Source organism: Sebastes umbrosus, chromosome 15 (assembly GCF_015220745.1).
Source record: "Sebastes umbrosus isolate fSebUmb1 chromosome 15, fSebUmb1.pri, whole genome shotgun sequence".
In the NCBI taxonomy this organism is placed as follows: Eukaryota; Metazoa; Chordata; class Actinopteri; order Perciformes; family Sebastidae; genus Sebastes; species Sebastes umbrosus.
Genome location: NC_051283.1, coordinates 125,180 through 150,650, shown reverse-complemented (window position 1 = coordinate 150,650; position 25,471 = coordinate 125,180). Strand labels below are relative to the sequence as shown.

General features: G+C 44.4%; 1 long non-coding RNA gene across 1 annotated transcript; it reads left to right on the top strand.

Annotated features, from left to right (window-relative positions):
- Positions 1–13,310: 13,310 nt before the first annotated feature.
- On the top strand, positions 13,311–13,918 carry LOC119502746. The gene is made up of 3 exons (XR_005210154.1): positions 13,311–13,695; positions 13,730–13,780; positions 13,832–13,918. It is a non-coding gene; the product is annotated as an uncharacterized LOC119502746 (long non-coding RNA).
- The last annotated feature ends 11,553 nt before the right edge of the window (positions 13,919–25,471 follow it).

The following is a 25,471-nucleotide window of genomic DNA, read 5'->3' as shown; positions in this document are numbered from 1 at the left end:
ACTTTTTAGTTCTACATTCTACTCACCAGACTCCAAGACATCGGTATCGAAGGTACTGCACTCAGCTGGCTCCTACCTCACCAACAGATCACATTTCATCTCCCTTCACAACAACTCCTCTGCCACATCTACAGTCACACAAGGTTTCCCCAAAGGCTCTGTACTCGGTCCACTCCTTTTCATAATCTACATATTCCTCCTCGGTCAGATCCTCCACCATTTCAACCTGGACTTCCACTGCTATGCCGATGACACTCAGATTTACCTCAGCACCAACACCCCCCACAACCCACCCCTCTCCCATATCAACTCCTGCCTCTCTGCAATTAAAACCTGGATGCAACAGAATTTTCTTAAACTAAACAGTGACTAAACAGAACTCCTCCTCATCGGCTCCAAATCCACCCTCAGCAAATCCACCCCCAGCAAAACCAACAACCTCACACTCACCATTGATGGCACCTCTGTTTCCCCCTCCCCCCAGGGCACGCAACCTTGGCGTGATTCTTGACCCAACCCTCTCCCTTGAGCCCCACATCCGCCAACTTGTCAAAATATCCTTCTACCACCTACGCAATATTGCAAAGATCCGACCCTCCCTCACAACCCCCGCTGCCGAAAAGCTCATGCACGCCTTCATCTCCTCCCACCTTGATTACTGCAACTCTCTCCTCTACGGCATCAGCACCCACCTCCATCAATAAACTCCAACTGGTCCAGAATGCAGCTGCCCAACTCCTCACCCACACCAAATCCTGGCATCACATCACCCCAGTCCTCAAAGACCTCCACTGGCTCCCTGTCTCCCACTGGATCTCCTACAAAATCCTGACCCTCACTTACAAAGCCCTCCACCAACTTGCTCACCCCTACCTCTCTGACCTCCTCTCCCCCTACCAATCCCCACGGTCCCTCAGATCCACCTCAGCTGGTCTACTTTCCACCCCCAAGTCCAACCTCCGCAGCTTTGGGGACAGAGCATTCTCCAGGGCAGCTCCCAAGCTTTGGAACTTCCTCCCAAAACTCATCAGAGACACCGATTCCCTCACCCTATTCCAGTCCCGCCTCAAGACCCATCTTTTCTCCTCTGCTTACTCCTAGCCCCCCCCCCCCCACCCCCCCCCCCCTTACCCATTTGTCCGTGTGTATGTGCGCCTGTGTGTGTCGTTTGTCTCCTGTTTGTCTCACAACGTTTCCCCCACGATTGTGTAAAGCGTCTTTGAGTTCTTTAAAAGCGCTACATAAGTTGAATTTATTATTATTATCATTACATTCATCACAGCTGTCAAGTTTTTTTCTTTTTTTTGTCAGAGCATTTGATTTAAGTCAATAGTCAAGTCAATTTTATTTGTATAGCTCAAAATCACAAATCACAAATTAGCCTCGGGGGGCTTGACAATCTGTACAGGATACGACACCCTCTGTCCTTGACAGTGTAACCCTCACATCGGATGAGGAAAAACTTAACAAAAAAAAACCTTTTAACAGAGAGAAAAAATGGAGGAAACCTCAGGAAGAGCAACAGAGGAAAGGAGAAGATTTTTTTGTTGATTTATTGAAAGGATAGGATAGCCCCTTGAGATGTAGCATCTCATTTTCGAAGGGGTCTTATAGACACAAATACAAAAACACATACAGACAAAACAGCATAACAAACATACACTGCAAATCCTCTTTTACATCCCACATAAAAAACGTCACCCGGACTGCCTTCTTCCACCTCCGCAACATCTCCAGACTCCGCCCATCCCTGACCCACTCCAGCACTGAAATCCTGGTTCACGCTTTTGTCACATCCCGAATCGACTATTGCAACGCTGTCCTCTCTGGCATTCCCATCAAACCACTCAACAGACTCCAAATCATTCAGAACTCTGCCGCCCGGATCATCACCCGCACCAAATCCTCCGACCACATCACCCCCATCCTCATCCAGCTGCACTGGCTCCCTGTTAAATCCCGGATTGACTACAAAAACCTCCTGCTCACCTACAAAGCCCTCCATAACCTCGCCCCCACCTACCTCACAGACCTCCTCCAGGAGTACGCCCCCTCCCGGGCCCTCCGCTCCTCATCAGCCGGACTTCTGACTACCCCCACCTCACGCCTCAGCACCATGGGAGCCAGGGCATTCAGCTGCTCTGCTCCCAGGCTCTGGAACTCACTCCCCCCACACATCCGGCAGTCTGAAAATATCACATCATTCAAATCCCTCCTCAAAACCCACCTGTTTAAACTGGCATACTCTCTCTAGCACTCATCATCACCCATCCTATGTGTCTGTACAAATATGTCTCTGTCATGTCCTGTTGTTTTTATATTGTTTTATCTGTCTATGTTTTAATTAATTCTTGTAAGGTGTCCTTGGGTGTCCAGAAAGGCGCCACCAAATAAAATGTATTATTATTATTATTATTAAATACACAGATACAGACAGCTTGCTCACCATCTCCCACCCAGACCCCCAGCCCTCAGCTGTTGTACAAGAAAAATTCGATAAAATGACCATATTTAAATCAATTACATCAGCATAAAGAACAATTGCAACAGTTTGTCTTCAGTTCATAGGTGCACAAAAAAACTGAGGATTAAAGTACACATAAATTAAAAACATGAACAGGTTGTTTTAAGATGAGAAAATAAAGATGTCCTGAAGCAATGGAAAGAGGTAATAGATCTCAGAAAAAGAGGAAGATTATTCCAGTCTGATGGAGCTTTGTATTGAAATGACCAGCGTCCAAGTTCTTTGAAAATTCTTGGGATGAAGAAAAAGGGATGTTGCATATGTCTGAGTGGATATGAAGATCTACATGGAACCAAAAACTGTTTCAAATAGGAAGGACAATTAAAATAAACACTTTTTATAATAAACTGAACCCAGTGAAATTACCTTTTAGATTTCAGCTGCAACCAATTAAGTGATTCATACATGAGTTCTATATGGACACCTCAAGACAAATCTACAAAGAGAATTATATACAACATTAAGGTAAGTGTCAGAGGTGTTTTGATAGACAATGTCAGCATAATCAATAATAGGTAGTGTAGGGACCCACCAATGTGACTGGTGGCAGGTGACCACATGAACTCAGTAACATGATCCTTGACAAATGGACTCAGCTCAGCTCAGTAGTCATTGGCTGAGGACTCAGCTCAGTAGCCATTGGCTACTGTAGCATTTACACATAGGTGTGAAATTCACCCAGGACAAAACCAGAGGAATCTCTTTGTTCCTCCTCTTTCTTCACCTTCTCCTCACCTTTGCTGACCTGCAGAGGTGAGCTGCTGCTCTCCCCACCTAAGCTCTCTGATCTATGGCCTGTTAGGAAACAGCCATAGGAACACAAGGATCTTCTAAAGCAGAAGACGCGAGAGCCTGCCTTTTGACCAACTAACTTCAAGCAACAACCGCAAGGAAGTTAGCACCAAGCTATCAAGCTGCTGGGAAGAAAGTATTGGAGCGATCAGCTTCCTCCAATCTGCACAACTGGATTTGAGCAAAGCAAAGACGACATCTTTGACTTGGAACCACAACTTCAACACATGGAATTACAAACCCTTTTCTTCCATGGATTGGTAACGTACTGGGCACTTAGCAGTAGCAATTGCACATGGCTGAGCAAGACTGTTCAACTTTGATTTCTAGAATGTACCTGTATTGATATGTTTACTATTATTCATTGAGTTTGACTGTTGTGATATTATTTGTAGTTAAGCTATTTGGGTAGGTGGCTTCGCCACATCTGATGTGTTTAGTTTATGCTTCTCATAGACAAGGTCTTGCACGCAAACTAACCATCTTTTCTAACCAACTGCATTATCTCACACATTAAGATCACATACATAACCTATTAATTAGTTATAAACATTCAGCACACATTCAGTTAACCTCAACCCCCACATCACCCCCCTCTCTGTCCTTCTTGAGCACACATGCTCCGAAGAACAAAGAGGCCAAGTGGTGACACGTTGGCGGCCATCTTTGATCCCGCCATCTTTGTCATTTTACAGTGCTCGCCATTTTGTCTGTAGGCCAAACGGACATCCTGAGACAAGTAGCCAGCCATCTTGTCTCTCTCCCTCTCTCTCTCTCTCACACACACACACACACACACACACACACACACACATGCTAACATACTTTGTTTGGTTTGTTTAGTTTAGTTATTTAGTTAGATTAATATTGTGTTTTAAACCTTTATTATCTTGTAAATAAATGTTTGTGGAATATACATGCTGGTCTGATTAATGTTGTACAAGAGTAAATAATGCCAACCTCTGCTATGTCAAGAACTCCGATATCCTTCAACCTTTACTATCTATTTTGGTTATAGGTATTAATTTAATTATTAATAAATGTTCCAAATTAATAGTTTAGTATATTTAATGAGACTATATTAACGTTTTGGTTATTGGTCCCTGATTCAAGGGTGGTGCCCCGTTTATTATTAATGTTTATTGATAATTTCTATTAATACTAATAATTATATTATTATTATTAATTAATTTGCTAATAACCAAACCTGTTACTGCCAAATCCCTACAGTAGTATCAACTGAGAAATTATTCTTTTTCTGACTTGAAATGTAAAACAATTAATTGAGCGATAAAGTGAACTCAGAAAATGATATGTTCTTTTTATAATAAAATAAATGTGGTGCTTGAAGGAGAGCTCATGGTCAATCCAAAGTCCAAGATATTTGAATGAATCAACTTTCTCAAGGGGTAACCCATCAACTAAATGAATATGCAAATCCAAGTAATATGAACGATTTTGTCGAATACAAAACACCATGCTGCAGGACTTCTTTTTGTATATGGCATCAGCTTAAAGATGAACAAGACAATTTGAGCATATTTGAGGTAGATTGTTGATAAAGATAGAAAAAAGAAGTGGTCCCAAGGTGGAACCACAATTAAATAGTCCGACTGAGAACCTTGAATGACAACACACTGACGTCTATTATGAAGATAGGCATTTTGATTTAAACCAATAGAATAGAGCTTATCAAGTAGGAGGTAGTGATCAACCATATCAAAAGCCTTGGAAGGATCGATAAAAATTGCACCTGTCAGTTGGCCTTTATCAAAGGATGAGAACACATCGTTAGTACATTTTAGAAGAGCCGTGGTGGTGGAATAATTAGGTCTAAATCCTGATTGGAATGGAGATAAAATGTTGAATAAATTGATGTATTGTGATAATTGCTTGAAAATAAGTTTCTCAAAGATTTTAGCGATGGTACAATAATAGAAATTGGTCGATAATTATTTACGTCAGATTGGTCTCCACCTTTAAAAAGAGGGGTAACTCTGGCACATTTCCATATAGAGGGAATTGAACAAGTAGACAGAGACAAGTTAAATACATCTGCAAGAGGATAGATTAATACATGAGAGGCAAGTTTTACAAATTTGGCTTCCAAACCATGGAACCAAGGAGGACTGAGATAGCTGGAAGCTCCGCTGGAAAGCCCGTCTGAGGACGACCCAATGATACCAATTCTGATAGCTGTATTATCACTCTTTTACATCCACTACTATTGATATTTGTTATTAGTCCTACTTGTATTAGTTATTACAGCTGCTGTGTTATTATTGTGGTTGCTGTGCTCTCTCTCTCTCTCTCTCTCTCTCTCTCTCTCTCTCCCCAATCGGTCGCGGCAGATGGCCACCCACCCAGAGCCCGGTTCTGCTCAAGGTTTCTTCCCGCTAACCGGGGAGTTTTTCCGGGCCACAGCGCACTTGGTGGATCTTGTTGGGTCTCTAAACTATGGTGTATGGTATGAATTAACTCACATATAGCATAAAAAACATCAACAGGCAAGATTTTTCTAAAGGAAAATTAAGTAATAGAGTTTGAGGAACCAGCTGTACCATAGAAGTTAGTGTGTTGGGAACCACAGATAGAAGAGAAATGCTGATGAAAAGCACAGGAAATAAGTAAAGGATCAGAAATAATTTAATTATTAATTTGTATCTGGTTTATGAAGCTTTTGTTGGTTTTATTGAGAATACGGTTCAATTGATTCCAAAACTGTCTAGGGTTATGGAAATTCTGAGAAAAGCTATCTTTATAGTAGTTGGATTTTGCATTCTTTGTTTTGGTCTTACATAAATTCCTCAAGTATCTGTAGGTTTCCCAATGAGCAGAATCTTTAGAAGAGCGATATTTGGTCCAGGCTTTATCCCTTGAAAAGGCTGATAAGATGTGAGCTGATCCAGGGTAAGTGTCTACCTTTGACTCTAATTGTTTTCATGGGAGCATGTTGATCAATTACGTTAGTAACTTCAGAATAGAAGAAGTGCCATGAATCTTCAACAAAAGGTATTAACTGAAATCTATCCCAGTTAATAGAAATTAAATCTTGAATAAAACAATCTACATTAATATTTTTGCATCATCTCAGTCTAATATATTTAGGAGGAGAACTAGGAATTTTAATTTTCCAGACACAAAATATAAGAGTGATCACTTAAGCAATCTGACATAACACCAGATTTAATTATCCTTTCAGGATTAGTGACAAGCATTCAATCCAACAAAGATGAAGACCGATAATCCACTCTAGTAGGTTTGTTAATTAACTGAGTAAGGTTTAAACTACCAAATACATTTTTATCATTAGAGGAGGAACGATCAAGCCGGTTACTATTGATGTCGACCAAGATAATCATTTCATTATGCCTCTTAAGAGAATTAATAGTTGACAAAATACACTTAGTAGAGTCAGTCGGAGCAGAGGGAGGCCTATAAATGTTAACAATAGTTAAATGTTTGTTATCATGAAGAATAATGTTAATGAAAAGACATTCAAAATGAACTGGCTCTACATTAGAAATGACACACTCAGAGACAAGATTTGCAGCAACATACAGTATGTGGCCACTCCACCTCCTCGAGTATCAGCTCTATAAAGAACAAATTTGTCAATTTTAATTTCATTATCAAGTGATTTTTATTGTGTAGCCATGTTTCAGAAATAGTAATAATATCAGATATTGATTGCTGTCGAGATGTAAAGAGAATTTCAACAAATCCAACAAAGAAAATAGAATACCCCCCCTAGATTTAAGCAACGTATTATATATACAGTATATATAACAGTTTGTATCATGTCTTATGAAAAGTTTTCTAATTTTATTTGCATTTTCCTACAAATGTCCAGCAACACGTGTCATTACATGCATACAGTTTTTTCAAAATAAAAGCAAACAACTTTGTCAGGTTTAGGCAACAAAACTACTGAGCTAGAAAAGATTGTGGTTTGGGTTAAAATAACTCGGGAAGTGACGTAAAGTTACGTGACAAATAAATCAATGTTGACTCCTGGTTTCACAAGGCGTAAGAGCAGCGGTCTCCTTCGCAAAGGTCTGTTATTTTTTGACCCACCCATCCACCTCGACCTCCTCCCTAAGCAGCGTTTGTTGCCCTGTATACTTCCATTTTCATGATTACATGGATAACATAGATGACATACAAATTGAATCGGGAAAACCGTCCGGCACCTCAGGAGGGGGTACCGGGGAACCATCCAAGCTGTGTACAGTAAGGACGGGACACTGTTGACCTGTCATGTTATCACTTGGGCAGTATAGTAGTTTCCCTGTGTTTCCTCTGTTTCCCTGTCCTTTTGTCTCCTGTGTGTTTTACCCTGTTAGTCTGGTCTGTCTGTCGAGAAGAAGGTGTAGCCATCTCCTCCTCCCTCTCCTGGGCGGTGGTTGCTGGAGCAGCTGACACCAATCATCTAATCAAGACACACTCTGTAATATATCAACCCTGGTCTTCCTGCCACTCATCGCCAGATCGTTTTCGTCGCCACAGTGGTAGTACGCTTTCAGGCTCACTTACCTTGCTCATTAGCTTCCTTTTTGACTTTGTACTTGTTCGCTTTGATCCTGTTGTGCTCATCCTGTTTTTTTTGTATTTTTTGCCCTAGTGTGGTATACTTACCTGCCAGCTGCCTCCGCTTCCTGCTGCACCTACCTGCTCACTCTCCAACCTCATTGCTTCCTCTTGGATCACAGTGGACTGGGATTACCATCTGGAGGAACACTGGAACCCCATTCCCCATGCTCCTCGCTCCCCTTTAAGACTTTCAGTCTTCATTCCATCCACAACAGACTTGGAGAACCCTGCCCTGTCCACTATTTAAATGTATTATTATTAATAAATTCTTTCTTGTTACACCTTTAAAACCTAACTAGTGTGTGCTGCTTTTGGGTCCATGTTTTGTTTAACTAGAACATAACATGACCTCAACTGAGGAGGTAATCGGACGGTGGAAGGAGCACTTTGAGGAACTCCTGAATCCAACTAATACGCCCTCTATTGTAGAAGCAGAGCTGGAAGCCGATGAGGGACCATCATCAATTTCCCTGGTGGAAGTCAAACAACTCCACAGTGGCAAAGCCCCGGGGATTGATGAGATCCCTCCAGAAATGCTGAAGGCTTTGGGTGTGGAGGAGCTCTCTTGGATGACACGTCTCTTCAACATTGCGTGGAAGTCGGTGACAGTGCCTAAGGAGTGGCAGACTGGGGTGGTGGTTCCCCTTTTCAAAAAGGGGGACCAGAGAGTGTCTGACAATTACAGGAGTATCACACTACTCAGCCTCCCTGGTAGTCTACTCCAAGGTGCTGGAAAGGAGGGTTCAGCCGATAGTCGAACCTCGGATCGAAGAGGAACAATGCGGATTCGGTCCTGGCCGTGGAACAACGGACCAGCTCTTCACTCTCGCAAGGATCCTGGAGGGGGCCTGAGAGTATGCCTATCCAGTCTACATGTGTTTTGTGGACTTGAAAAAGGCGTATGACCGGGTCCCCCGGGAGATACTGTGGGGGGTGATGCAGGAGTATGGGGTAAGGGGGCACTTCTTAGGGCCATCCAATCTCTGTACGCCCAAAGCGAGAGCTGTGTTCGGGTTTTCGGCAGTAAGACGGACTTGTTTCCGGTGGGTGTTGGCCTCTGCCAGGGCTGAGCTTTGTCATCAATCCTGTTCGTGATATTCATGGACAGGATATCGAGGCGTAGTTGGGGGGAGGAGGGTTTACAGTTCGGTGTGCTGAGGATCTCATCGCTGCTTTTTGCAGGCTATGTGGTCCTGTTGGCATCATCGGTCTGTGACCTCCAGCACTCACTGGATCAGTTCGCAGCCGAGTGTGGGATGAGGATCAGCACCTCTAAATCTGAGGCCATGGTTCTCAACAGGAGACCAGGGGAATGCCTACTCCAGGTAGGGAATGAGTTCTTACCCCAAGTGAAGGAGTTCAAGTACCTCGGGGTCTTCTTCGCGAGTGAGGGGACTATGGAACGTGAGATTGGCCGGAGAATCGGAGCAGCGGCGGTATTGCAGTCGCTTTACCGCACTATTGTGACGAAAAGAGAGCTGAGCCGGAAGGCAAAGCTCTTGATCTACTGGTCAATCTTCATCTCCCTCCGATCACGGTCGGGAGGCTGAGGCAGGAAAAGCCAACACTAGGATCAGCATTGATTCATGGAGAGACCTTCGTCTGGTCAGCTAACATTACTGCCAAGCAGGTGAAATATAGAGTGATATTGTGGATTTTTCCAACGTGTGTCGCCTCACTGTTTTGAGCGATGTTCGTTCATGTCTATTTAGAGCGAGCACAAGCTCGAGCCCGACGCTGACTTTCGTTTACTTAACGGCCAGAGGTGTCGCTGTTAACAAGCATTTCTGACGACTGATTTCTTAAGTCCCTTTAATATAATACCGTCAAATGTAACATATGTAACTGACAATGCATGCTTCTTGTGCTGTGCTCTGCAAGCACACACATCCGCAAAATGGACTCAGCATGTGCCTTTTGAAATTTGACATAATGGTTCAGTACATAGAAGCAGGCTTAGTGAGGCATGTGAACTGGTTTGAGAACTAGTCACGGCACATTCTCAGGTCCACCTTTCTGGCATGTTTTCTCTCTGAAAAGGCCTTGAATCCTGTGAGTCACTCAGTCCATTACCTTTCTTGTCAGTCACCATGATGGCCAAACTGTTCTGGCAATCTCTCTAACAGCTGACCTTGTTACACCTTCACCTCGATGACACACACACACACACACACACACACACACACGCTAGATAACAAGGCCTGCAAATGAGGCTAACCTCGTGTAGCAGAGCAGCCAATTAAACCCCAGCAGCCTTGTGTTACACCGCTGCTGCTCATAATAACAATGATGACGGTAATGATGGCGCCTGCACCGCAGAGACCAAACAAGACGCGAAACATCGTCTCCCTGTAAACGCTCTTTGATTCCCCACAGAGACAAAAAAACATGAGGAGAGCAGGAGGACGGGTGAAGGGAGATGAGTTGAAAGGGTTCACGAGGCTTAGTTTAAAAAACATCTCTTCCATAAACTAAATTTAGATGCTCACAGAGCTGTATGGCACTGAACTCAGCAAGTTAATGAAGCATGCAAACCCCCCAACACCCAACCACTCCCAACTATGCGATACTGTTATTTTGTGGCCTTTGGTATGTTCATTAACGGACTGTTAGTGGGTTGCAAGTATCCCAGAATTTACAAAAGTGTATATAATCTCTGTAAATATTTGAAATCCGGCATACTTTAATGCAGTTATGCCAGAGTTCTGCAGAAGAAGCTCCGGCCGATCGTCAAACCTCAGATCCAGGAGGAGCGACGTGGTTTTGTGGTTGTGGAAAACTCTTTCTGTTCAAGGATACTGGATGGGTCATATGCTTTATAGACTAGGAGAAGGCTTATGATTCGTGTCCCTTGGTGTGTCTCTGTGGAGATGAAGTATGGGATGCCAGCATTGGTGCTCTGTGTACGAGCTGTGTTGTTCCCTACTATAAGTCAACCACTTTCCCTGAAGCACTTGAGCTCTTCCAGTGAGTCCTTTACTCTGTTTGTGATTTTCCTGCACAGACTCTCAAGGGATGGAGAGTTTCCAGTTTGGTGACCACAAAATTGGATCTCTGTTTTTTGCTGAGGCCAGGGTACTCTGCCAGGAGTTTGGAAGACTTGAGATGGTTTGGCCATCTCATTATGACTTCAGGACACTGTCCTCTGGAGACTTTCTGGGCATGTCTAACTGAGAGGACACCCCGGGGTAATTACAAACAAATACAAACCTGTTAACATCCAAACCAAGTCAAGGGTAGGGGAGTAAATAATCATCCCCTCCCAAAATAGCAAAATCCTTCTTCGACCTGAAGTCTGAACAGTGAGTGTCCTGGTCAAGTTCATCAATATTGCACACATGATGAAGAACTATGTTGTAATTTCTCTGGAAAATTGTAATGTTGTCAATATGGTTGTTGACGTGTGGTGATTCAGGAAACAAATAATACTTCAGTGAGATATAAGGACTTGTTTTTAAACAATGCAAAATATTATTTTTGAACATTACGACCTATTATGACACACAACACTTCCCAATACTAGTGAATTTTAGCTCAAATTGAATTTTCATAGCTAATTTCAAGATGTCTTTTTATCTTGAAAGGCCTTAATATTACATCTTATTTCAAGAAATGTTTTTCAATTCAATTTATATATAGCGTAAAATCATAACAGAAGTTATCTTGAGACACTTTATATATAGAGCAGGTCTTAGACCATACTCTATAGTTTACAGACCCAACAAGAGATTCCACCAAGAGCATTGCACAGGAGTGCGCTGTGGCCAGGAAAAACTCCCCGTTTAGCGAGTAGAAACTTAGAGCAAAACCGGGCTCTGGGTGGGCGGCCATCTGCCTCGACCAGAGAGAGAGAGAGAGAGAGAGAGAGAGAGAGAGAGAGAGAGAGATTTTAAAAATTACTTTATTACTTTATTACAGTATTTGCACAAAACACATTAATGAAACAGGCAGACAGTTATCATTTAGCCTAGACATGCTGCAAATTCCAGATCTCCCTGATGAGACACTACACATAGAACGTCTTCACATCCCCACTGCTGTTTAAAAGCTTCTACATTCTTCGTGGCCTTGTAGAAGCAGAACTCCAGCCTCAGTCTGGCTTTAACGTTCTGCTTCCACAAGGCCACAACATCACACACAAGCTCCGTCTGCAGTTTGTCTCTGCGAGTCAGGTATATCGCTAGTTTAGCTTCACCTATCAAGAAATTTAAAATGTGGCTCTTTAATTTATTTTTTTTGTTGTACTTGACTCCACCAATAAAAACAGGGGCAGTGAACACAACAGCAAAAAGATTAAAAACACCAGTTAAAATACTAAAAAACTCTGTCAGCCTCCTGCACTCAGTAAAAACATGAAAAACACTCTCAGACAGACTACAGAAAGGACACTTGTTTAAAACACTGTGATTTAAAACAGACACAAAAGCATTGGTGGCGATGGCACCATGTAAAATCCTCCACTGAAGGTCACCAGTCTGCTTTTTCAGAGGGGGTTTATAGAGAGTCCTCCACTGTGGACTCTGTCCCCCCAGTCTGTCCTTCCACACAGTGGTGGCTCTATTGCACAGGCCCTTTTTGTTGATCACTTTCACACAGTTCATGTACAAAGTCTGTCTGTCTGCTTTGTGCAGGCTCAGCTTCTCCTTGTAGCGGACCTTAAGGAGAGGACTGTTGAGCTCTGTGGATGCAGGGCTCAGGAGGAGGTCGGGGAAAATGTCTGTGGGGTCGTGCTCAGCCTCTCCTCTGCCGTACCTCAGGAGAAGGCCCCTCTCCCTTACAGAGAGCCTCTGCCTCCAGAGCTCCAGGCATCTCTGGATCAGCCGGACAGATCGCACCCCCAGCACAGAGCTCAGTGCCTGGGCATCAGAGATCGCTGGCCCCGCTGTGTCTACCAGCTGCTTCAGTGTCACGATCTTTGAACTGCACAGCGCCCCCATCAGTCCAGGCGACCTCCTCCACGGTGTGCGGAGACCCGGCACCCACTTTAATGCCGTGTCTCCGTGACAACCGGGAGAAATCACCGCCGCCTACCACCATGGCGTGTGAGACGCCAACCAGCCAGACAAAGGCCTGGCTGGCAAAACACAGAAAACCCCCTAAACTAACAAATAAACCAACAAAACACACCACTAACACTTAATGAAACTACACTGACAAGTACATTAAAGAACAAATACAAAAAAAAGAAAAAGATTGAAAAACGCAATCACAACAGCTCTCACACGCTCACTACCTCCATTCACTCAGAGAGAGAGAGAGAGAGAGAGAGAGAGAGAGAGAGAGAGAGAGAGAGAGAGCTTTCCAGCGGAGCTTCCAGCTATCTCGGTCCTCCATACATCTGGCTAGCCCGCCAGCACTGTCCAGCATCCCTCCTCAGTACGTCCATGTATGTTGGTGTGGGACGTCCCCGTGATCGATGCACGTGCGTTGGTTCCCACAGCACCACCATGCTTGCTGGGAGTTCTAGATGTCTTTGGCAGTGAACGACAAGTCTCATTCTCCAGACTGCCACTTTGTCACTTAGCCTGGTAGTCCCTTGCTTCATAATACAGATGGAACTAATAGCTGTAATAATAATATAAATATAACTAATACTATTAATAATAAAAAGGCGGATAATAATGATGGTAGCAGTGGGTGTCGAGCAGGCAGCAGACGCGGCAGCAGATGCAACCACAATCCAGGTGTAACCCTGATCTAGGTGTAACCCTGCTCCAGGTGTAACCCCGATCCATGTGTAGCCCCACTCCATGTGTAACCCTGATCCAGATGTAACCCCGCTCCAGGTGTAATCCCGATCCAGGTATAACCCCGTTCCAGGTGTAACCCCGCTCCAGGTGTAACCCCGATCCAGGTGTAACCCCGCTCCAGGTGTTACCCCGATCTAGGTGTAACCCCGATCAAGGTGTTACCCCGATCCAGGTGTAACTCCGATCCAGGTGTAACCCCGCTCCAGGTGTAATCCCGATCCATGGTTACCTGGGAGACGAGAAAGCACAAGGACTCCGGGGAAGAAATGAAGTTAGTAACAGTGAATGGGATATGAATATATACAGAAGGAAAAAGGAGCTCAGTGTGTCATAGGAAGTCCACCGGCAGTCTAGGCCTATAGCAGCATAACTACGGGCTGGTCCAAGGCAGCCCTAACTATAAGCATTATCAAATAGAAAAGTCTTAAGCCTCACTGTACTTAATTCATAGACATGAGATTGATTTGGATATTAAAACAAATCTACCTCCCACTGGACACTGCCGGTTATAACGGTTTAAACACACAACAGGTAAACACAGGTGTTATTTAGCCTCAGCCTTGTGTTTCTTTTATATATTGTCTTAATACTTTTCTGTCTCATGCAAAGCACTTTATTTTGCTTTGTTGTTGCAAGGTACAATAGGAATAAACTGGCTACAACTCTCTGTGGTTTCAGTCACCGCCAATGTCAGACAATTCACAAGCAACAAAGATGGAGACAGAAACAAGAGGATCTAGAGGATTACCACTTTAAATCCTTTCTTTTTCTTCACTGCTACTCCCCTCAGGGGAACAATAAAGTCAATCTAAATATTTCAAACATTGACTTCACTCTTTTACCTCAAGGAAATCCTGCCTTATTCCTAAAAATATGGGTGCTCTTGGAATTACCATTCATAATGTTTCCATTTTATTGAGTTTTGGCATTATTAATATTGCAAAGCGTTCTCCAAATGCATTAGAAAATCTGCACAAATACGATTTTGTTTTTGAGTTTTATTCTATTTGTTCTGCATAGACGGTTTCTCATTTTAAGGATTAAGGATGTTTTCGTTGTTGTTGTTGTACTACTCTTAAATGTTGCTTTTAATCCGGTAGAAAGCAGGAGTATGCTCTCTTCATGCTCTCTTTAATTCTTTGCAATCCATTCTTAGCTATATTTGCATTTTCTATCCATCCTTGTTTTTCCTCAGATTGTCACCTTATTCCTCCTCTGGCCTTTCTCTGGCATTTAAGGGCACGGTTACAAACACACACACACACACATACATATCCAAAAACAGCTCTGCAGCATGTACACACAGTTTTGCAGTGGAACAGAATACTAATGTAAAGGGATATGGCTGTCAAATGTGACAGATAAACAAACAAACACACACACACACACACACACACACAGCTGAGCATCCAGAGGTGTTGAAAAGGCCCACACACTGTTCATGGAAGGTGACTGAGCAGGCAATATCCTCTTTCTCGTTATCTCTCCTCACACACGCACACACTCTCATGGTGAGAAATCAATTTCACATGCATCATTACATGCACACACACACACACACACACACATGCATGTCAAGTACAACGTTTTAAAATGTACATGCTCATCGAGTACATACATGCCAAACAAGCTGTCACACACACACACACACACACACATATACATGCTTATGCATGACAGAGCATCACCTCTTCCACCTCTGCAGGATGAGAGTTGCCCCAAACAACCACCCTCCGGCGGCCGTTTCCATGACAACATCCAATCGGCAATCTGGCACAGAGAAACAGCCAGTCACCTTTTGCAACCACCTCGAACAGAGCGAGGCTGATGAATTCCAGTAGAGGGAGAGAAGGAGGTTAGGAAGTATAGAGGAGGAGAAAGGACAGAAAGGGAGGAGAGTGAAGGTGAAGAAGAGGAGAGATAAAACTAAATCAGGTGGGAAGAGAGGGAAGGAGGGAAGGAAGTGTGAGGGAGATGAGAGGGGGAGAGGGATTAAGACAAATCAGTGCAGAAAAGGAAGAGATGAAGAAACAGAGGAAAGGAAGGGAGGAAAGAGGATGGAAACAAATCAGTAGAGAAAATGAGGGGAGGAAGAAAAGAGACAGAGAAAGAAGAGGGCAAAGAAGGAAGGAGAGAAAGGCGTGAGAGAGGGATAAAGGCAAATCAGGAAAAAGAAAGAAATTAAGAATGAACAAAGCAAAGGCAGGAAGTACAAAAGGAAAGTAGGAAGCAGGGAAGGTGGGGGTGAGAAGGGATGGAAACAAATAAGTAGGGAAGATGATGAGACAGTTTCACAACGTTAACATTCCTGTTGTCCTCGAGTCAAATTTAACCTGTTTTCAAACTTAATTTTATCATATATATGGATTTCTTTAATCTAATTGCCCCCAAAATAACATGGATGGTTCCCTATGGTGGTCTTTGCAAAAAAAAAAAAATATTGACCACTCTACTTGTTGAATTGTGGGTATTTTATTCAAATCTATAGCATCTCTGGTCTTCCAGAGATGCCATAGATTGACGGAAGACTACAGGTGTCATTTTGTGACCGCATTTTTGCACTCGGCGGCTCACATTACCGCAGTCTTGGGAGGGAGGAGTGAGCAGAGGGATACTCAGTCGTCTCATATCTGCAAACATACTAGATGCTTCCAAATCTCACTGTACCTTTGAGTTTTTATGTCCACAGTCTTGAACTTTTGACTTTTTTAAGCATCAAAAGAACTAGATCATTTTGAACACATGCTCATATTTTGTACTGAAGATTTAACCGAAGAGTTCAGGTCCACCCAAGACTTGAAGTGTCAGTCACATAATAATAATTGTCTGTGCAGAAGATTAACAGAAGAAAACTCTTTGCTGTCAATGAAAAACAATAGCCAAAAATATTCAAAATTTCCCACTCTTCAGAAGAATTTCTACCCAGAATTCTTCACATTTCTAAACTTTGAACACAATTTCAGTTGATTTTTCCCAGAATTGAAATAATCTGTGATGATAAAGCTCATCCCAGAAGTCCATGAACAGAGTTGAAGGGAATGGAAGAAGATAAAAAAGGGGTTTTGTGTAGTCTTTACTTCATATTAAGCTGTAAGTTCACAAAATAAAGGCAGTTCCTCTGGTCTGATGTAGCTTTCAATATCCCTCCACAATAAAACATGTATCCATAGAAAATGCTTTAAGACGGTGAAATTCTGAAGTATAATTATATTAAATTATAGACACAAAATCAAAAAACATTGCTGTTACCAACTCCAATTTTGGTGATTTCCAGGTATTGCCTTAAGGACTTACATGCTTCTGTCCAATCTCCTCGTTTTATGAAAGCCTTTTTAAAAAAACTATTAAATAAGGTGCAACAAAGCACTTGCAACAAAGCACTTGCATCAAGCGAGAAACTTTGCTTTTATTCTCAGTCTGATAACATTTTGGCTATCAAATGCTTTCCCCCCTGCAACGACAACGATAAGCAAAATAAATTCGGAGATGCTTTTTTAAAGTCTTGACCTGCATCGCCCCTCATTTAGATCATTGTGCCATGACGGCGGCTGTAATTAGCCACAGAGCACGCTGCGGTGATGTAGAGGCAAACGACTCTCTCAGAGGCAACACAACGTTAATTAGAGTCTGTGGAAAAAAATAAAAAAAGACAACACGATACACAGAGAGATGTGGTTCAGTGGGCAAATGAGACATCAAATGGGGCACACTGAACTGGATGAAGAACACACAGGTTGTGTGTGTGTGTGTGTGTGTGTGTGTGTGTGTGTGTGTGTGTGCATGTGCGTGCATGTGTGTTTGCGTGCGTGCGTGCAGCTATCTTTGTGGGGACCAATTGGAGTTTAAGACCTTCATAGTGAGGACATTTTGGCCTCACTTTGGGACAGACCTTCAAAGGCCTTTTTGAGATAGATGTACAAGGTTGTGTCTGTGTGTGTTTGTGTGTGTGTGTGCGTGTGTGTGTGTGTGTGTGTGTGTGTGTGTGCGTGTGTGTGTGTGTGTGTGTGTGTGTGTGTGTGTGTGTTTGTGCATGTGTGTGTGTGTACATGCACAGGATGGAGGCACGTTTGTGTATATAAATTTAGACGCCAGCATCCATATGCATGTACCTCATGTTATCTGTGCAAATGTGTGAAGGGGTTATATACTATATACGAATATACTCTCCATATATGTGTGTGTGTGTGTGTGTGTGTGTGTGTGTGTGTGTGTGTGTGTGTGTGTGTGTGTGCGTGTGCGTGTGTGCGTGTGCGTGTGTGTGTGTGCGTGTGTGTGTGTGGCAAAAGCCAAGCTGTGAGAGAGCCCTTGTTTTCGTAGGGAGGCAACAGCTTCTTCAAAAAGCTTTTCCCAGAAAGTCATTACCATTCATTCACACAGGCAGCCTTCCATAAACAGTCATTAGAGGACGAACACTTACAGTACCGCCGGCTTACTGAGCCTCTTCACACTTCACATCACCGCCTTATTCCTAAATCACCTATTTAATTTGAAAATCTATCAAACGCTGTAATGAAATAAATACTTTCAGTCTATGGTAGAGCTCCAGTTTGCAAACTTGTATTTCTTTATGTAGAGAACCCCTGGATTGAGACATTGTATGGTGCAATCGCACAGTTTGATTTCTTTGTTTTCCAGAAGGGAAACATTTATTTTGTTGCATTTCTGTTTTTGCCTTGTTAGCCTAATTACTGCCTAATTTAACGTGAATCTGAGCTAGTAAACATAGTTTTGGTGAATCTCTTCATCATGTCAGATTTGATTTTAGTGACTCAATTCAGCTACTGTATGAATGATGGCTCTTTTATTTATATCCAGTTAACATATGAGGCTAGAAATAATCTACATTTTCAATGAAAGGACCAAAACAAATCATAAATTGATCCTGCTAACTAGTATTATGTGCATTTCAAAGAAATTGTTGTCCAAACAAACGATCAATGAACCACACTGTTGCACTGGGTGACATGTTACTTCATTGCCATATGTTGACTCAATCCCACACCGTCCTGCTGTCACAAATACTCACTGGAGCACCAAATGTGGATTAATCCGCCTCTGAAAATAGTCCCCAACAAATGCACTATTTCCTCATGTTTGTTTGATAAAAACTAGTGACTGGCTGTTTAAGAACAAAGTTAAATAGTATATTTAAATGTATCATGCTCAGCTCTCCATGCATACTCAATAATCCATCTCTTTCTACCCATAAACTCTTCCTCTTTTGGGTCATTTCCTGCAGATGGTCTGGATTACATTGTCATACCAAACAAACTCCAAAAGTAGTTTTCTTGAAAGAAGACTGATTACATTTTCTAGAACTGTTGGTGGTGTTGAGTTCAAATGGCAGTGACTTCTCCTTGATGAATTAACTTCTTCTGCCCTCACTCGCTACTTGTCTTGATCAAATTAAGGCCCAGTTGGGGTGTGATTATATAATTTAAGATAACAGACATTTTGAAGCCTTTTATTTCCTAAAAAAAGGCTCCAACAGTCTCAGTTTGCTACAATCTGAACTCTGATTCATTTAAAACGTTTACTTTTTTCAGACTGAAGTCAAATTCAGTCTGGTGCCACTCTGCCCTCACCACAAAACCAGCCTTTAAGCATTGTTAATGTAGGTGAGCATTTGAAATTATGTAAGAAGATCCTCTGTTTCCTAAAGCGGGTTTAAAAGGTCTCTTTTTCCACATTAAGCTCCCTTGGCTGCTCCCAGCGGACCAATTAGACTCTAACTTGGGGAGTATCCTCACTCTGCTCAGAGCGATCCCACTAGTCCCATTTACTTTCACTTTATTTAACGGGGATAATCCACTTGGTGTTAAATTGTTTCTCAGGGAGCTGTGCTCCAAAACTGGTCAGCTTGAAGAGAAAATCTACAAATGTGGTAAATAGAACAATATTGATGTGTTTAAAATCCTTCAGTGCAGCAGGAAGTGTTCATTTATCACTATATCAGAGTAGATAGCCACTGGCAGGCAGAGTTTTGAACCATATTGAACCATCTTTTGAACATATTAATCTATTGATTTTATACTGTATAACTAATAGATAACACTGCTCCCCTCTGTGCTGAAATTGACATATACTGAATTATCACCCAACATTGCAGCTCTAGTCTTAGAGTCTTTCAGCTCATTCCATTGGTTTTCAAGCTGGCAACTTAACTGTTTTGGTTCAGTCTCACCGCTCTCATTTGTGTTGTTTCCAGTCACATCAGGAAGCTGTTTTCAGCAAACAATCTCTGTTAAACCCACTATACACATCCTGCTCAGCACCAAACAGCAGTTAGACTAGACTATTCTTATTTCCGTCAGAAGTTGGTAGAGACCAAAAACAGAGCTAAAAGAGAGTGAGTATTAGACTTGTATTCATTAGGACACGACTCCAAGCTAATGTTGCTAACATACTCGCCATATCAACTTGATAGGTGAGATTATGGCAGTGTTTTTTAACTAACTAGCTGATAGCACTTTGTGGCCAAAAATTTCAACAATGCAGGTTTAAACATGCCGGTGGGTCAGTGTGACCCACGGGGCAGCGGGAGGGTTAAGGAGTGACATGGAGGAGTGACTTGGAGGAGGGACATGGAGGAGTGAAATGAAGGATCAACATGGAGGAGTGACATGGAGGAGGGACAAGGTGGAGTGACATACTGGAGTGACATTCTTGAGTGACATTCTGGAATGACTTGGAGGACCGACATTCTGGAGTGACATGGAGGAGCGACATGGAGGAGTGCCATGGAGGAGCAAGGAGGATCGACATGTAGCAGTGATATGAAGGAGTGACATGGAGGAGTGTCATGGAAGACACAGAGGAGTGAAATGGAGGAGTGACATGGAGGATCAACATGGAGGAGCGACATGGAGGAGCGAAATGGAGGATTTACATGGAGGAGCGACATGGAGGAGTGACATGTAGGATCGACAAACAGGAGTGACATGGAGGAGTGACATGGAGGAGTGTCATGGAAGACATGGAGGAGCGACATGGAGGAGTGACATGAGGATCAACATGGAGGAGCGACATTCTGGGTTGACATTCTGGCTTGACATTCTGGAGTGACATGGAGGATCGAAATTATGGAGTGACATGGAGGAGTGACATGGAGGAGCAAGGATGAGCGACATGGTGGATCGACATGGGGGAGTGAAATGGAGTATTGATATGGAGGAGTGACATGGTGAAGTGACATTGATGAGTGACAAGAAGTGACATGGAGGAGCAACATGAAGGTGTGAACTGGAGGAATGACATGGAGGATCGACATGGAGGAGTGAAATTGAGGAGTGACATTAAGGAGTGACATGGAGGAGTGACTTGGAGGAGGGACATGGAGGAGTGAAATGAAGGATCAACATGGAGGATCGAGATGGAGGAGTGACATGGAGGAGGGACAAGGAGGAGTGACATACTGGAGTGACATTCTTGCGTGACATTCTGGAATGACTTGGAGGACCGACATTCTGGAGTGACATGGAGGAGCGACATGGAGGAGGAAGGAGGAGCGACATGGAGGAGTGACATGGAGGATAAACATGGAGGAACGACATGGAGAAGTGAAATGGAGCAGTGACATGGAGGAGTTACATGGAGGAGTTACATGGAGGAGTCACATGGAGGAGTCACAGGAAGGAGGGACAAAGAGGAGCGACATTCTGGGTTGACATTCTGGAGTGACATGGAGTAGTGACGTGAAGGAGTGACATGGAGGAGCAAGGATGAGCAAGGATGAGCAACATGGTGGATCGACATGGAGGAGAGACATGGAGTAGCAACTTGGAGGAGTGACATGAAGGAGGGACATGGAGGAGCTATATTCTGGGTTGACATTCTGGAGTGACATGGAGGAATGACATGTAGGAGTGACAACATGGAGGAGCAAGGATGAGCGACATGGTGGGTCGACATGGAGGAGTGACATGGAGGAGTGACATGGAGGATCGACATGGAGGAGTGACATTGAGGAGTGACATTAAGGAGTGACATGGAGGAGTAACTTGGAGGAGGGACATGGATATGGGACATGGAGGAGTGACAAGGAGGAGCGACATGGAGGAGTGACATGGAGGAGCAAGGATGAGCGACATGGAGGATCGACATTGAGTAGAGACATGGAGGAGTGGCATGAAGCAGTGACATAGAGGAGTGACATGGAGGAGCAACATGCAGGATCGACATGGAGGAGTGACATGGAGGAGTGACATGGAGGAGCGACATGCAGGATCGACATGGAGGAGTGACATGGAGCAGTGACATGCAGGATTGACATGGAGGAGGAAGGAGGAGCGACATGGAGGAGTGACTTGGATGATCGACATGGAGGAGTGACATGGATGATCGACATGGAGGAGCGACATGGAGGATTGATATGGAGGAGCAACATGGAGGAGCGACATGGAGGAGTGACATGTAGGAGTGACAAGAAGGAGTGACATAGAGGATAGACATGGAGGAGCGACATGGAGGAGTGACATGGAGGAGTGACTTGGAGGAGGGACATGGAGGAGGGACATTTTGGAGTGACAAGGAGGAGCGACATGGAGGAGTGACATGGAGGAGCAAGGATGAGCGACATGGAGGATCCACATGGAGTAGAGACATGGAGGAGCGGCATGAAGCAGTGACATGGAGGAGTGACATGGAGGAGCGACATGCAGGATTGACATGGAGGAGTGACATGGAGGAGGAAGAAGGAGCGACATGGAGGAGTGACATGGAGGAGCGACATGCAGGATCGACATGGAGGAGTGACATGGAGCAGTGACATGCAGGATTGACATGGAGGAGGAAGGAGGAGCGACATGGAGGAGCAAAATGGAGGATTGATATGGAGGAGTGACATGGAGGTGCGACATGGAGGAGTGACATTGAGGAGTGACATTAAGGAGTGACATGGAGGAGTGACTTGGTGTAGGGACATGGAGGAGGGACATTTTGGAGTGACAAGGAGGAGCAACATGGAGGAGTGACATGGAGAAGCAAGGATGAGCGACATGGAGGATCCACATGGAGTAGAGACATGGAGGAGCGGCATGAAGCAGTGACATGGAGGAGTGACATGGAGGAGCGACATGCAGGATTGACATGGAGTGACATGGAGGAGGAAGAAGGAGCGACATGGAGGAGTGCCATGGAGGATCAACATGGAGGAGCGACATGGAGGAGCGAAATGGAGGATTTACATGGAGGAGCGACAAGGAGGAGTGACATGGAGGATTGACATGAAGGAGGGACATGGAGAAGCAACATGGAGGAGTGACAGGAAGGAGGGACATGGAGGAGCGACATTCTGGGTTGACATTCTAGAGTAACATTCTGGAGTGACATGGAGGAGTGACATGGAGGAGCAAGGATGAGCAAGGATGAGCGACATGGTGTATGGACATGGAGGAGAGACATGGAGTAGCAACTTGGAGGAGTGACATGAGGGAGGGACAAGGAGGAGCTACATACTGGGTTGACCTTCTGGAGTGACATTCTGGAGTGACATGTAGGAGTGACATTCTGGAGTGAAATGGAGGAGTGACATGGAGGAGCAAGGATGAGCGACATGGTGGGTCGACAAGGAGGAGTGACATGGAGGAGCGACAAGGAGGAGTGACATGGATGATCAACATGGAGGAGTGACATGGATGATCGACATGGAGGAGCGACATGGAGGATTGATATGGAGGAGCAACATGGAGGAGTGACATGTAGGAGTGACAAGGAGGAGTGACATGGAGGATAGACATGAAGGAGCGACATGGAGGAGTGACATGGAGTAGCAACTTGGAGGAGTGACATGAGGGAGGGACAAGGAGGAGCTATATACTGGGTTGACATTCTGGAGTGACATTCTGGAGTGACATGTAGGAGTGACATTCTGGAGTGACATGGAGGAGTGACCTGGAGGAGCAAGGATGAGCGACATGGTGGGTCGACATGGAGAAACGACATCTAGGATCTACATGGAGGAGCAACATGAAGCTGTGAACTGGAGGAGTGACATGGAGGATCGACATGGAGGAGTGACATTGAGGAGTGACATTAAGGAGTGACATGGAGGAGTGACTTGGAGGAGCAAGGATGAGCGACATGAAGGATCAACATGGAGTAGAGACATGGAGGAGCGGCATAAAGCAGTGACATGGAGGAGTGACATGGAGGAGCAACATGCAGGATCGACATGGAGGAGTGACATGGAGGAGTGACATGGAGGAGCGACATGCAGGATCGACATGAAGGAGTGACATGGAGCAGTGACATGCAGGATTGACATGGATGAGGAAGGAGGAGCGACATGGAGGAGTGACTTGAATGATCGACATGGAGGAGTGACATGGATGATCGACATGGAGGAGCAACATGGAGGATTGAAATGGAGGAGCAACATGGAGGAGCGACATGGAGGAGTGACATGTAGGAGTGACAAGGAGGAGTGACATAGAGGAGCAAAACGGAGGATTGATATGGAGGAGTTACATGGAGGAGCGACATGGAGGAGTGACATTGAGGAGTGACATTAAGGAGTGACATGGAGGAGTGACTTGGAGGAGGGAAATGGAGGAGGGACATTTTCGAGTGACAAGGAGGAGCGACATGGAGGAGTGACATGGAGGAGCAAGGATGAGCGACATGGAGGATCCACATGGAGTAGATACATGGAGGAGCGGCATGAAGCAGTGACATGGAGGAGTGACATGGAGGAGCGACATGCAGGATTGACATGGAGGAGTGACATGGAGGAGGAAGGAGGAGCGACATGGAGGAGTGACATGGAGGATCAACATGGAGGAGCGAAATGGAGGAGCAAAATGGAGGATTTACATGGAGGATTGACATGGAGGAGTGACAGGAAAGAGGGACATGGAGGAGCAACATGGAGGAGTGACATGGAGGAGCAAAATGGAGGATTGATATGGAGGAGTGACATGGAGGAGCGACATGGAGGAGTGACATGGAGGAGCGATATGGCGGAGTGAGAGGGAGGAGTGACATTCCTGAGTGACATTCTGGAATGACATGGAGGAGAGTCACTCTGGAGTGACATGGAGGAGCAACATGGAGGAGTGCCATGGAGGAGCAAGGCGGAGCGACATGGAAGATCGACATTGAGGACTGTCATGGAGGATCGACATAGTGCAGTATATGAAGGAGTGACATGGAGGAGTGACATAGAGGAATGACATGCACGAGTGACATGGATGAGTGACATGGAGGATTGTCATGGAAGACATGGAGGAGTCACAGGAAGGAGGGACAAAAGAGGAGCGACATTCTGGGTTGACATTCTAGAGTGACATGGAGGAGTGACAAGGAGGAGTGCCATGGATGAGCAAGGATGAGCAAGGATTAGCGACATGGTGGATCGACATGGAGGAGAGACATGGAGTAGCAACTTGGAGGAGTGACATTCTAGAGTGACATTGAGGATTGACATGTGGAAGCGACATGGAGGAGCGACTTCTGGGATCTACATGGAGGAGCAACATGGAGGAGTGACATGGATGAGTGACATGAAGGATCTACATGGAGGAGTGACATTGAGGAGTGACATTAAGGAGTGACATGGAGGAGTGACTTAGAGGAGGGACATGGAGGATCGACATGGAGTAGAGACATGGAGGAGCGGCATGAAGCAGTGACATGCAGGATCGACATGGAGGAGTGACATGGAGCAGTGACATGCAGGATTGACATGGAGGAGTGACATGGAGGAGGAAGGAGGAGCGACATGGAGGAGTGACATGGAGGATCAACTTGGAGGAGCGACATGGAGGAGCGAAATGGAGGATTGACATGGAGGAGCGACAAGGAGGAGTGACAT